Source organism: Cucumis sativus, chromosome 5, assembly GCF_000004075.3.
Source record: "Cucumis sativus cultivar 9930 chromosome 5, Cucumber_9930_V3, whole genome shotgun sequence".
In the NCBI taxonomy this organism is placed as follows: Eukaryota; Viridiplantae; Streptophyta; class Magnoliopsida; order Cucurbitales; family Cucurbitaceae; genus Cucumis; species Cucumis sativus.
The window spans coordinates 17226967-17238718 of NC_026659.2; the positions used below are offsets into that span (position 1 = coordinate 17226967).

At 34.0% G+C, this 11752-nt stretch overlaps 1 long non-coding RNA gene across 1 annotated transcript; it reads right to left on the minus strand.

The window, feature by feature from the left end:
* Positions 1–6908: 6908 nt before the first annotated feature.
* On the minus strand, positions 6909–9772 carry LOC116403794. The gene is made up of 2 exons (XR_004216631.1): positions 9656–9772; positions 6909–7084 (listed from the first exon to the last, which is right to left on the minus strand). It is a non-coding gene; the product is annotated as an uncharacterized LOC116403794 (long non-coding RNA).
* Positions 9773–11752: the final 1980 nt, after the last annotated feature.

Genomic DNA, 11752 nt, shown 5'->3' on the forward strand with positions numbered 1-11752 from the left:
GTGATATGAATTGAGAATAAGACAGCTAAAAGTGGGTCAATATTTGCCCCAACAACCAATCAACGTGTTATTTGGTTGTTATTGTATGAAAGGACTTAATAGCTTCATCTTGAGAGACCATTATAGAAATACTTCAATAAGTTAGATCACTGCGCATTATGCACTCGTCATGACTTTCAATATTGCTTGCGCTTGCTCTCGTGCAATAAGTCATGAGTAATGATCATTGCATTTGAATTGCTCCTGTGTACCTCTTCATCGCATAGTTTCTAAGTCCTTGTTGAATACAAGTTTTCCTACTACTTGCCCAAGTGCAAGCGAACGATTACCTGAATGATTCAGGATTGAACACAGGGAATTGTTTTAGATGTTAGTTCGAGATTTACTTTAGCGTTAAGGAGTTATGACAATTAAGTTGTAAGAATGTGACACTAATAGCGTTGACTATTTACAACCACAAACTCACACACAGAGGGTGAACTAATATGGGGGAGAATTAATCAAACTAACTTGCATGTAGATGAATATTGAAGGAAATTTTTCGTACTATTAATTGATCAGGAATTGCAATTACCTTAACGTGCTATATTTGCATAAGTAGCACATTTGTTCATCTTTCGGGATACAAATGACCATGCTTACTTAAGCAAATTATAAATAGGAAACTTGGTTTATAATACATATAGGACTTCTCGTTTAAGGACAGTTACCTCTCAGCACCTATTGTTCGCACTTGTTCACCTTTCTAGATACACATGTTTGAAGATGCCTCGCTAAGGAAGAGTTTGTCACCAAACTCCTTTTTGCGCGTATTAGCTTTATCCTTGCTACTTGCCCTCTCAGGTAGTTGTCGATTGACACTGACCAAGTGATGAAAATAGCTCAACTAATGCGATAAGAATTATAAGTTAAACCCCTTATTAAGAACTGATCATAACCCTTCTCCTTTAGTAACACACATATAGATGAAAAGTTAAGAAACGATGGATTGAACAGGGATAAACATGCAGTTATGTATAAAAAAACTATAGGCCTTCGACCACCTGTACAATGGAAACAATACATACACTATAATAGAGTAACAAAAATGGTATAGACAGAAGAATGGAAAATGCAATTACAAGTTCGGAGATTAAACACAAAGATTCTTTTCTTTTAGTTTCGATGATTAATCTCCAGGTAGCTTGCTCAAGCTTTCTTTCTCTCTATGCAACATCTTCACCAGCCATTCGAGTCTATTCTCTTTCTCTCTCTCTGTCCTCCATTTTCTTGGTGTAGATGCAGTGCTTATTATAAGCTACTTTTTTGGTGGGAAAACTTTGTTCTTCTGAATGTGTCAGCACTGTAATCCGTCCCCTGTGAAGTCACATCATGCCAATTACCATTTTTGTCTTTTTAGGAGCTTTCCTTGAGTGATGTTTAGGTTCATCGGCTGGGGTTGTTAGTCACTTGGCACAATTCATCGCCTTGTCTTTGCGCCGGATGTCTCATGTGAATTGCTCCTTTTTGCTTTTTTCCATTGTCGTGCATTTAGACATGGTAAACGCATAAAATAGTAACTACATTTATGCAAGCCTTATTTTTAAATATTTATGCTTTTACAACATAAGTTAAGCGTTCTGAGCATCCCTTAGGCATTTAAATTTCCATTATTATACTAAAAAAAGACTATAATAACGGTCATTTCTGTCGGCCGTTATCATTATTCATAGCTTAGGTAGATGATAAGTTCTTGATAAGAAGAGTTACTTATAAGTCTTAACGCGTTAGTTGAGCTATTTGCATCCCTTGGCCAACGTAAGTTGCCAACTACCCAAAAAGAAAAGTAGCTAGAACATAAGTAACGCGCACGAAGAGGAGTTCCATCTCCCCTCACGAGATCATTTCCAACATTTGTATCTCTAAAGGAGAACAATTGTTGATAGTGGGTATCGAAAGGTAGCAGCAGTCCTTAATCGCGAAATTCTATTTTGTTTATAAGTAATCCCTTCTAGATATAACTCACCAATTCATATTTAGTCATATGGATCTATGAAAGGAACCATATGTGGCATATAATGACTTCGAGAGAAGCATGCCTTAATCATAAGTTTGGTTAGTGAGTTAGATCGCATCAAGGTCATCCCATCACCCATATGTGTGATAATACGAAAACATTCCTGCCTTCATTTCTATGTTACAAGTTAGTTTGCATTACCATGCTAGTTTCTTATCCTCTTTTTACAGTCTCTTGCTGCTTAGTTTAACAATTCTTACATTCGTTATTGTTTAATTCTTTCAATTTGTCTAATTCATAAGTAAAACCCTATAACTAATATCTTGAAATAATTTCCTGTGTTGGACTCTGGATCACCCAGGTAAACCTACTGTTTCACTTGCACTTAGGCAAACAGTAAGAAAACTTGGATTCAATGATGACTTAGGTTTAACGCAATGAAGAGGCACATAATTAGCATTTTACATGCTATGATCATGACCCATGATGTATCACCTAAAATTATGCATGCAAAATAGAAAGATATAGTGAGCACATGACGTACAATGAATCTTAGTGACGTATTGCAATTGTATTACACAGACGTGAGACTACCAAAACTAAGTACCAACCAACACACCGTCATTGCATACCAACTAAAATACGTAAGTATTTAGAAATACATCTTACATAAATATCATGTCTGTTTTACGCGATTGACATGTCTAAACACACGATAATGAACAAAGAAAGAAACCAGTGAATCACACAAGACATCTTGCGCAAGGGCCACACGATGGAAACTCATCGGGCGATTAACATCTCTAGGCGAAGAACCACATCATCACGCAAGGAAGGCTCACTAGAAGACAAGAATGGTAGTTGGAGTGATGTGACCTCATAGGGCCGAAGTCAACGCTGGTAATCTTAGAGGAATAGAAGTTTTCCCCCTAAAGCTAACTATAAAAGAACTCCACCTCCACCATAAAGAGGAAGTTCGAATAGACCACAAAAAAAGTCTGCATGGGCCAAAACTTAAAGAGTTGGTGGCAAGGATTAGCCTAATCACTGTGTGAACAACACTCCTTCATCTTTTCTGACCAAATTATAATGCAAAAGTGTAGCGTTTGGAAGGAGAAGAGCCTGTCCCCCGTTCCCCCTAACTTGTATTTCATTTTCTTCGTCTTTCCATTTTACTATTTCTTTACATTGTATTCAGTTATATTGTACATTGCTCGAAGAACTTCATCATTTAATTCAATGTATCTTGATACATTTTTCAATCCATACCTCTACTGTTCATATGTCTTTGTGTTATTTGTAGTTTAGGTTTATAATGTGTTTTCAATAAGTAATATTTATTTATATCGTTTAGTGTTTAGCTGAGCTGCATTCTACACTTGGCAAGTGTATGTTGCCAACTACTCAAGAGGAAGAGTAGCAAAGACGTGGATAACACACGTAAGGTAGAGTTTTCTCAACCTTACCAGATGACTTCCTTCATTTGTATTTCGAAAGGTGAACAAGTGTGGACTATAAACATCTAGAGGTTGTTGTCTTTAAACGTGAAGCACTCTAAGTAGAATAGATAGGTATTACTAAATATAAACCACTTAGCTTGTCTTAGCCATTTGAATTTCGAAAGGAGACCAACTGTGGCATTTAATGACTTTGAGAGGAGCATGTCTTAATCATAAGACAACAAAGTGAGTTATATCGCATTGAAGTAGTCGTGTAGTTTATTCGCCTAATAGCATGAGACCTTTCTTTACTGCCTTCCTTGCACAAGTTAGTTCGCTCAATCTTCTATCTTGCCATAGTTTATTCTCCTATGCATGAGTGTCTAGGTATAAGTAAGTAGCTTTAGTTTTTTTTACATATTCTTTTAACTAAATCGCCATAATGCCTAAACGATAAGTAGACCCTAGAACTAATGTTTAGAACAAATTCCTTGTTTTCAACCTTGGATCATCCAGGTAAACCTAATGTTCACTTGCACTTGGGTGAATTGTAGGAGATCATGATCAAGTTCAAGGGAATGTTGCCATGTTTTCAAATGTTTTCTCCACACCCGAATATTCCATGAGACCTATTGACATGCATTAATCGATATATGTAAACACAAGATCGTTAAAATTAAGCACAAGTATGTTCGGAAATGAAATTTATGGAAAAAGTGGTACTTACCTAGATTCCCTTGACAAAAGTAATTTGTAGTTTACCCTTACTCTTACCATAGATAGGGGAAGTACGAGTATCAAACCCAAAAGAGTGTAGCCCAAGTAATTCTCTTCAATTAGAGCTCCAAGCAAATGATATTAATAACGAAAAGAAAAGCATTGAAATGAATTTGGAAAAATCAAGAGGACCAAGAATTAAGGGAAAATTTAATGTGCAAGTGAATTCACAAGAAAAGCATTAAATATTGGAACTCAATGAGAAAAGTAAGGGAAAAAGTTGATTAAAAAATTATTTTTGCTTAATTAAGAGGGGTTCTTGATCAAGATTCTTTTCAAGATCAACTATCTTAATCTTCGAAGAATTTTGATCAAGATTTCAAGAAAAGAGATCCATAAGAATTAGTTTGGATTCTTCCAATACTAATGAAATCATATCTTTTTCTTTAAGGAAAAATAAATTACTTTCACAAATTTCTAATCAACTCAAACAATTAATTAGAATTAATTGAGCTCAAGAGAATTGATGCAATTAAACTCAAAGAAATTACCAAGATCAAGGGCAATTCATCAAACATTTAATTAATGTCAAGATTTGATATGGAACAATAAAGAATTAAGGTGAGTTTTTGTGTAGTGAAAGATAATCTAATTAATCTTAGCATTATTAGTTTTCTTACCTAAAGTATCTTGCATACAAAAATTGAAATCAAGAATTAAATTGACAAGAATTATGGGAATTGAGGGAGTAAATTAATTCTTGATATAAAAAATGGAGATTTCAACAAAAACTTACATCAAAATCAAGATTGAATCAAATCTAATTTGATGAAAAATTGAAGAAGAGAAATGGAGGTGATAATTTTGGAACTTGGAAGAGTTTTGGGAGAAAATGGTGAATTGATGATGAAATTAGGGGTAATGGAAGGTTTATATAGAAAATAATCCAAATAAGCGTCATTTTGGTTCGACTTGTGACCTCTAGGCCCAAAAGTGCATGCATTTGACAGAAAATTGGGGAAATTTTAGATTTTTGGATTTTTTTTATTACAATTTTTCCACTTAAAATGAAGAAAAAAAAATGCAGCTGGCTAGATTCGAACTCAGGACAAGGGAGGCACGTGCACGGTTGGAAAGGTAACATGTGTCGCACGCCGGGTGGGAAAGGCCGGCTCATGGGCACACGAACCAGGAGTTGAAAAATGTGATTTTATTTTAAAGTGAGTCGATATTTGAACCGTCGACGTAGGGGTGGCGTGCGCGTGAAGTGTTTAAACGACTTCGTTTTAGGCTATTAAAATCCAGACTTTAATTGTCGTCTGTGAGACTCCAACTGGTGATGTGGGAGTTTGGGCGCGAGCGTGTGAGGAGCTATTATGTGTCATGACTTTACCATTATTTACCAATTTGCCCTTCATGTTTAAATTGCCCGTACTTCTTCTTTTGAACTCTGTTTAAGGTGATTTTCATGTCGTTGGGTTTGTATCGGAGTGTACTTTCATATTATGCATAAAAATATCAAAATAATAAACATATGCATGATATCGATTGAGAATAAGCTACATATTAATATAATAATATTTGCTCCAACACCTATTATATTGTATACATTCGGTTAACTCCTGATGATAGAGTCGACAAACCTATAGTTTATGGGTCATCAGGAAGGGTATATTTTATGCCTTAAAGGAGGAGATTTAGCTACCCAACGACTGTTCCATTTTCGAACGAAGGGGTAAATACTACCCGCAGCTGTGGAAGACTGTTTTTGGAAAGCTATGCAAATGTATCAAGGTTCATGTTATGATTGTTTACTAATAAATGTATTTAATCTTTGGTCTTATACTAAACTGTTTATGAAAATATTTTTTCTAAAACCATTGCTCACTAAGTCCTTTGACTTACTCTTTACAAATGTTTTTCCTCTTTCCAGGTATAGATTCTGGATTTGCACGTGCTGAACTTACTGTTACCAGACCAACTTAGTTTTGTTCATAAAAAGGAATTGATTTATTTTAAAAGGAGAATATACAGAAAAATATTTTCAAGAATAACAAAATTTCATATTTTCCACCATTGGTGCTCTGATGCTTCCAGTGAGCAATCTTTATTGTAGCATAATGCTACATGTAGTGTGAGACACGAGTATGGAATATAAGAGTCATTTTGAAGTAAGAGTTTGATTATAAGAAATAATTTTGAAAGAAAAGTTTTGAAGTAGGTGTTCTAATGCTTCAAATTGAAGCAAGGCGACAGCGAGGAAAAAAGTTGCATTCAAAAGTAGCTAGCCATTTTGATCTCTTAAAGCGAGATGAAGCCAGGTGAGAAGAGTTAGAAATTTTTTAGGAAATTTCCTAATTGAGATTAATTAGTGGGCTACATGTCACAATTAAGTTTAAGCATGACTAAAAGAAACATTAAATCGACACATGTAGCGCTTCAAGTTAAGACCTAGCAAATTAAGAGCGCTTAAGGAGTGACTAATCCCAACTTAGGATTAGTATAAATAGGAGAAGAGGACAAAAGAGAAGGTTGTTTATCACACCCCACCCCAAATGTCACTTTATACAACCAAGTGGAGACGTGATTGCCTAGACACTCAAAATGTATCTCTCCTCGAGCTAACACGTTGAATGCCTTGTAACCGAAATTACTTCAACAACCAATCTCAACACAACTTGAACCTTAGCTTTATTGCCTAGTTCAACTTAACTCTTTTAGTTACTAAGCGATAATAATAACACAACACAGAGGAATAAATAACAAATGAATTCTCTTTATTAACTTAACTCATGGATTCTATAATACGATGAACATGCTCTTTTGCAACAATGCCTCAAAAATAAACTTTCGACCTCCAATGCCTAACTTGCTTGCCTCGACGCGTAGTAGTTCACCTTATCCTTCTTTATGTGGCCTCAACGCCTGATACCTAGAGAAGGAAAACTTAACACGTAAGTCAAATACTTAGTGGCTGATGAATTTGAAATCCTTTTGCATAATACAATGCAATCACATAAATTCATTTCCATTTGCATAAATAGGCTCTCAATGCCTCATTTCAATAAAATGTATAAATCACACATTAGCTTCTACTTATTATTTTCTACCAAGAACATGAACTATTCTCACACATTGATCTGTGATTCATTTAACCAACATCACGCTGTATAGACATGGGATTCACTTCACCAGCATCTTGCGCTTACACTTGAGATTTCTTTCACGAATATCCTTCGGTGAATTTTCTTGGTTCATTTCTCCTTTCTTAGGCTATTGACTCAAATGCCTTTACTTATTATGTGCACATCACATAATAACTAGCCCACTGTTAGGAATAAGGCTAATGGTTTACTCGCATACAAGTATCACAATGGAAAAATAAAGAAACATTAGTTTAGAAACTTACCTTTCAAGTAAACAAGATCAATATCATCAATAATATAATTCATTAATTATTTAAAACAACATCAAGACTAAAAAAGAATGCTTTTAAAATTCTTAGAATAACAACACTCTTTCTTCAAATCCTTCAATCCTATTTATACTACTTTAAAATCAGATTATTTATCTTTGAGCTCTCTTAGTCTTTGAGCTCTCTTAGCTCGCCAGCTCCTACTTACAACTTTACATGTGTCAGTTTATAACTCATCAGACCATGCATTAAGCTTAAACTTAACATGTATCTAGTTGTCAACTCAAGAATAGACGTTTTCTCGAAATACTCAAATTTGAACGTCGACTTTTTAATGCGTTATACCAAAATACCTAACTCTTCTCGCATCAAAATGCCTTCTTCCCAAAGTCACTACTTAAATGCACAATTATTCTCATTGTGTCGCCTTACTTAAATATGATGCATCAGAGCACCAACTCCTCGAAACACACTTTCTCAAAACACCTTCTTCAAAATCCTTTTTAATCAAACTTTGCCCCTTCTATTCGGGAGTTAGGCTTCAAAATGTTATTTCGGACTTAGGCTTCACAATTTCATTATAGACTTGGGCCTAACTCTTTTTGCATCAATTCGCCTTCTTCCCTGCGTCACTACTTGACTGCATACTTCTTTTCATAGCATCGCCATACTGCAATGGGATAGATCAAAATGCCAACTCCTCAAAAAACACCTTCTCAAAATGCCTTCTTCAAAATCCTTTTTTAATCAAACTCATATTTCAAAATGTCTCTTATTCTGAGTCTAGACCTCACAATGTTATGAGAATTTGGTAAGGGAAAGAGTAAGTGTTATGCTACTGAGAAGCTATCAGGTGAAAAGAAGGTTTGGTTAGGGCTTCAAAGAATAAGGAAACTTAGTGTAGTGAGTGATTTTTTCGAGTTGAACAAAGATTTTAAAGTTCTCTTTCTTTAAGTTTCATGATGTTGTCTTGTAATGTTGTACTTCATGTTAAAGTTTATGAGAAAGTTTGATTTTTAAAGAAAGCTTTTGAGTTATGCTTTAAGTTAAAGCTTCATGTTTGATGAATGTATTGAAGAGATAAAAGCCCATGACAGTAGAAGAATTTATAGAACCATTCCTCAAATTAATTTGAAAATTCCAAAATACCAATAGATTGACAAAATAATATAGAAATTTTATTGATTGCTACCTGACACAAATAACCAACAACGAATCAAAAGCAATAAATAAATAACCCAACAATATCTCTAATGGTCTATATGCACTTTCAGAACCAGTTTATAGTGAGATTTCAGAAATTCAGCAATAATCAACAATCTGCCATTCTACCATTCAAGAAAAATGAAAGCACAAATTTTTCCCTCTTGACCGGTTGACCCAATCGCCAAAGCAAATTATGCCAACCTCCAACTTTATTGTAAGGGAACATCCACTCAAGACCAAGAGATTAGGGTGCCAAATAAGGTCTCGAAAATGGATACCCACACCCTAGATAATATCTCTAAAACAAAACTTGATCACCAAACAAAACCCCTACACACTGGAGACCCACACAGTTGAAAACCTTCTGCAGACTAGAGATCACTCATACCAAAAAAGCCTCTCAACCGAGATCATTAGCATCGAATACTCACCGTCATTCAAACCCCTAATTCGAGACCCAATTAGATGGCAGCAACTTCAATCTCTATCTCATGGTTACAGAACTCTCTCTCTAGTGTGTCGTTCTGCAGTTTAAAGTTGGGGATAAAGTCCAACTTGAACACTCATAGTTTAACTTTTGTATTTTATGAGGGTGTCTTAAAGTTGTGGAAGATCCACATATTTATAAAATTGTAATCAAGCTTAATCACTAAAATATATTGTTAGTTATTTATTTCATCAATATTTTGTCATATTTACAAATTTTGAAAAATTTATGGGTAAGAAAAGTCAAACTGACTTGTTATAATAATTCAGTCATCCATATGCATATAAAATATATGAAAGTATACAAATTTAAATATATAAGTAAAATAGAGTATAGACAAAATTGTCAAATTTGGATTCGAATGAGATGAACATAATGTGAAAAAGAAAAATCACCATTTTGTTGGATATGAAGATATGACCTGAAATGTCGAAGCATCTCTTTGAGTTTCTCAACCTTCAGATATATACACACACATCACATACAAGACAAATATGATAATTCAAATACCTACAAGATATGATGTCTCCATTTGCTTTCTTATAAAACAAACAAAAGGTTGTCCTTCGTCGCTTCCTTTTCTGTCACCCTTCCTCGTTTTAGATTCATTGTAATGTCATCCAAATTCAAAATAAGAGGAAGCGAAAGATATGAAGAAATTAAAAGCTATATGTTATGTTAAACTATGAAAAAAGGGAGAGAGTGAGAACAAAAGTTATAAAGTGAAGGATAAGCAAAGGAGGAAAAGCCGTACATTCAATTATTTGAACAGCTTATTGCAAATCTATATGTAGTATCATTTCTTTCTAAAGTGGTCCTTTTCTTTTTGTATTTTCACCAATAATTCCAAACATGTTCACAGTTGCCTCCTCCCCCATCCTTTCTACTCCTGCTTCTTTGTACATTGGTTAAAATATGCTAAATATTTCTGAGCTTCGGAGTAGGTTTTAATTATTTTGTTGTGTTTAGCTTCTTGAAAAAGATGTCTTTTAACCTTTTGAACTTTAAAGCTTATTTCGAACAACATATCATTAATTGAGAGTTTTTTTTCTTCTTTTTTTTTTTTGCTTTAAAATAACTTAACATAAGATTGTATTTTAGAAACTCAAGTTGTCAAATAAATGAAGGAATTTGATACATGCGAAGCGAAATTAAAGATCAATTCTGCTCTAGTTACATCTAAACTAATTTAGAGATTAACATGCATAAAAGGCTCTACCTAAAAAAAAATCGGGTTAAAGGAAATATGTACCTTCGTAGCTTCCTAATTTTTCGATAATATCCTCACGAACTCGAACCGGGACCATCACTAGTGTTGACCAATTATTTTTCGGACATAGAACCTGGTTAAAGCAAAATGTTTCTTTCTTGTTCCTCTCGATCTCTTCCCAAATCACAAACAAATGAAAAATATTTCTTTTTTACGTGTCCCTTTCTCTATCAAATCCCTCGAAAAAAATCTCCCTAAAAGAATCTCCTTCTTCTCTTTTTTATAGGGCAAAGTCGATTGCTTTTTAGATAGTGAAGTGAAGTGCAGACTACAGAGAGAAAGGGAAGAAGGTGGAAGAGTGGGAGAAAATGAGAGAGTGGGAGAGGAAGGAAAACAAAAATAGGGTTGAGAAAAAATGGAGAGGAGAAAAAACATTTTTATTTATATTTTTATTCTTAAATATGTTTTTGTTTTTTTGTTTTAAAACATAAAATTTAAAATTTAAATTTAAATTTAAATTCAAATTATTTTAAAAAAATTAAATTAATAAAAAATGCAGGACAAAATACGGTATCTACAGTTTGCCCCATTTGTCCATCATGAAAATATTTAAAGGTGGATAAAGAAAATAGATAAAGTATTTGGACCGATTTTTTTTTTATTTTTTAGAGAGAGACAAGAAGAAAGAAAAAAAAAACTGTCAAATGAAAAGGATATCAGCGTTATCTCCAAAGTTAGGTCTGATAAATGATGGATCTAATAGACAGGTTTTGGCCTCAACTTCAGATCTGGGCTCGATTTATCCAAATTTGAAAAAACAATATCAACTTTAGCTCTAGGACTAGGTTTGTTAATGGAAAGGACCAGATAAACAAGCTTCAGCCTCAGCTTCAGATTTGGACTCAATTTAACAAAATTTGAAAAAAAAAAAAAACATCAACCTTAGCTCTAAGACTAGGTTTGATAAATAAAGGAAAGAACCTAATAGACAAGCTTCAGGCTCAACTTCAGAGCTGAGCTCGATTTAACCAAATTTCAAAAAAAACGTCAACCTTAGCTATAGGACTAGGTTTGATAAATAAAAGAAAGAACTTGATAGATAGAATTCGGCCTCAGCTTCAGATCTGGGCTCGATTTAACCAAATTAAAAAAAAATATCAACCTTAGCTCTAAGACTAGGTTTGATAAATAAAAGAAATGATCTGATAGACAGACTTCGACCTTCGCTTCAGATTTGAGCTCGATTTAACCATTTTTTTTTTAAAAAAAAAACATCAACCTT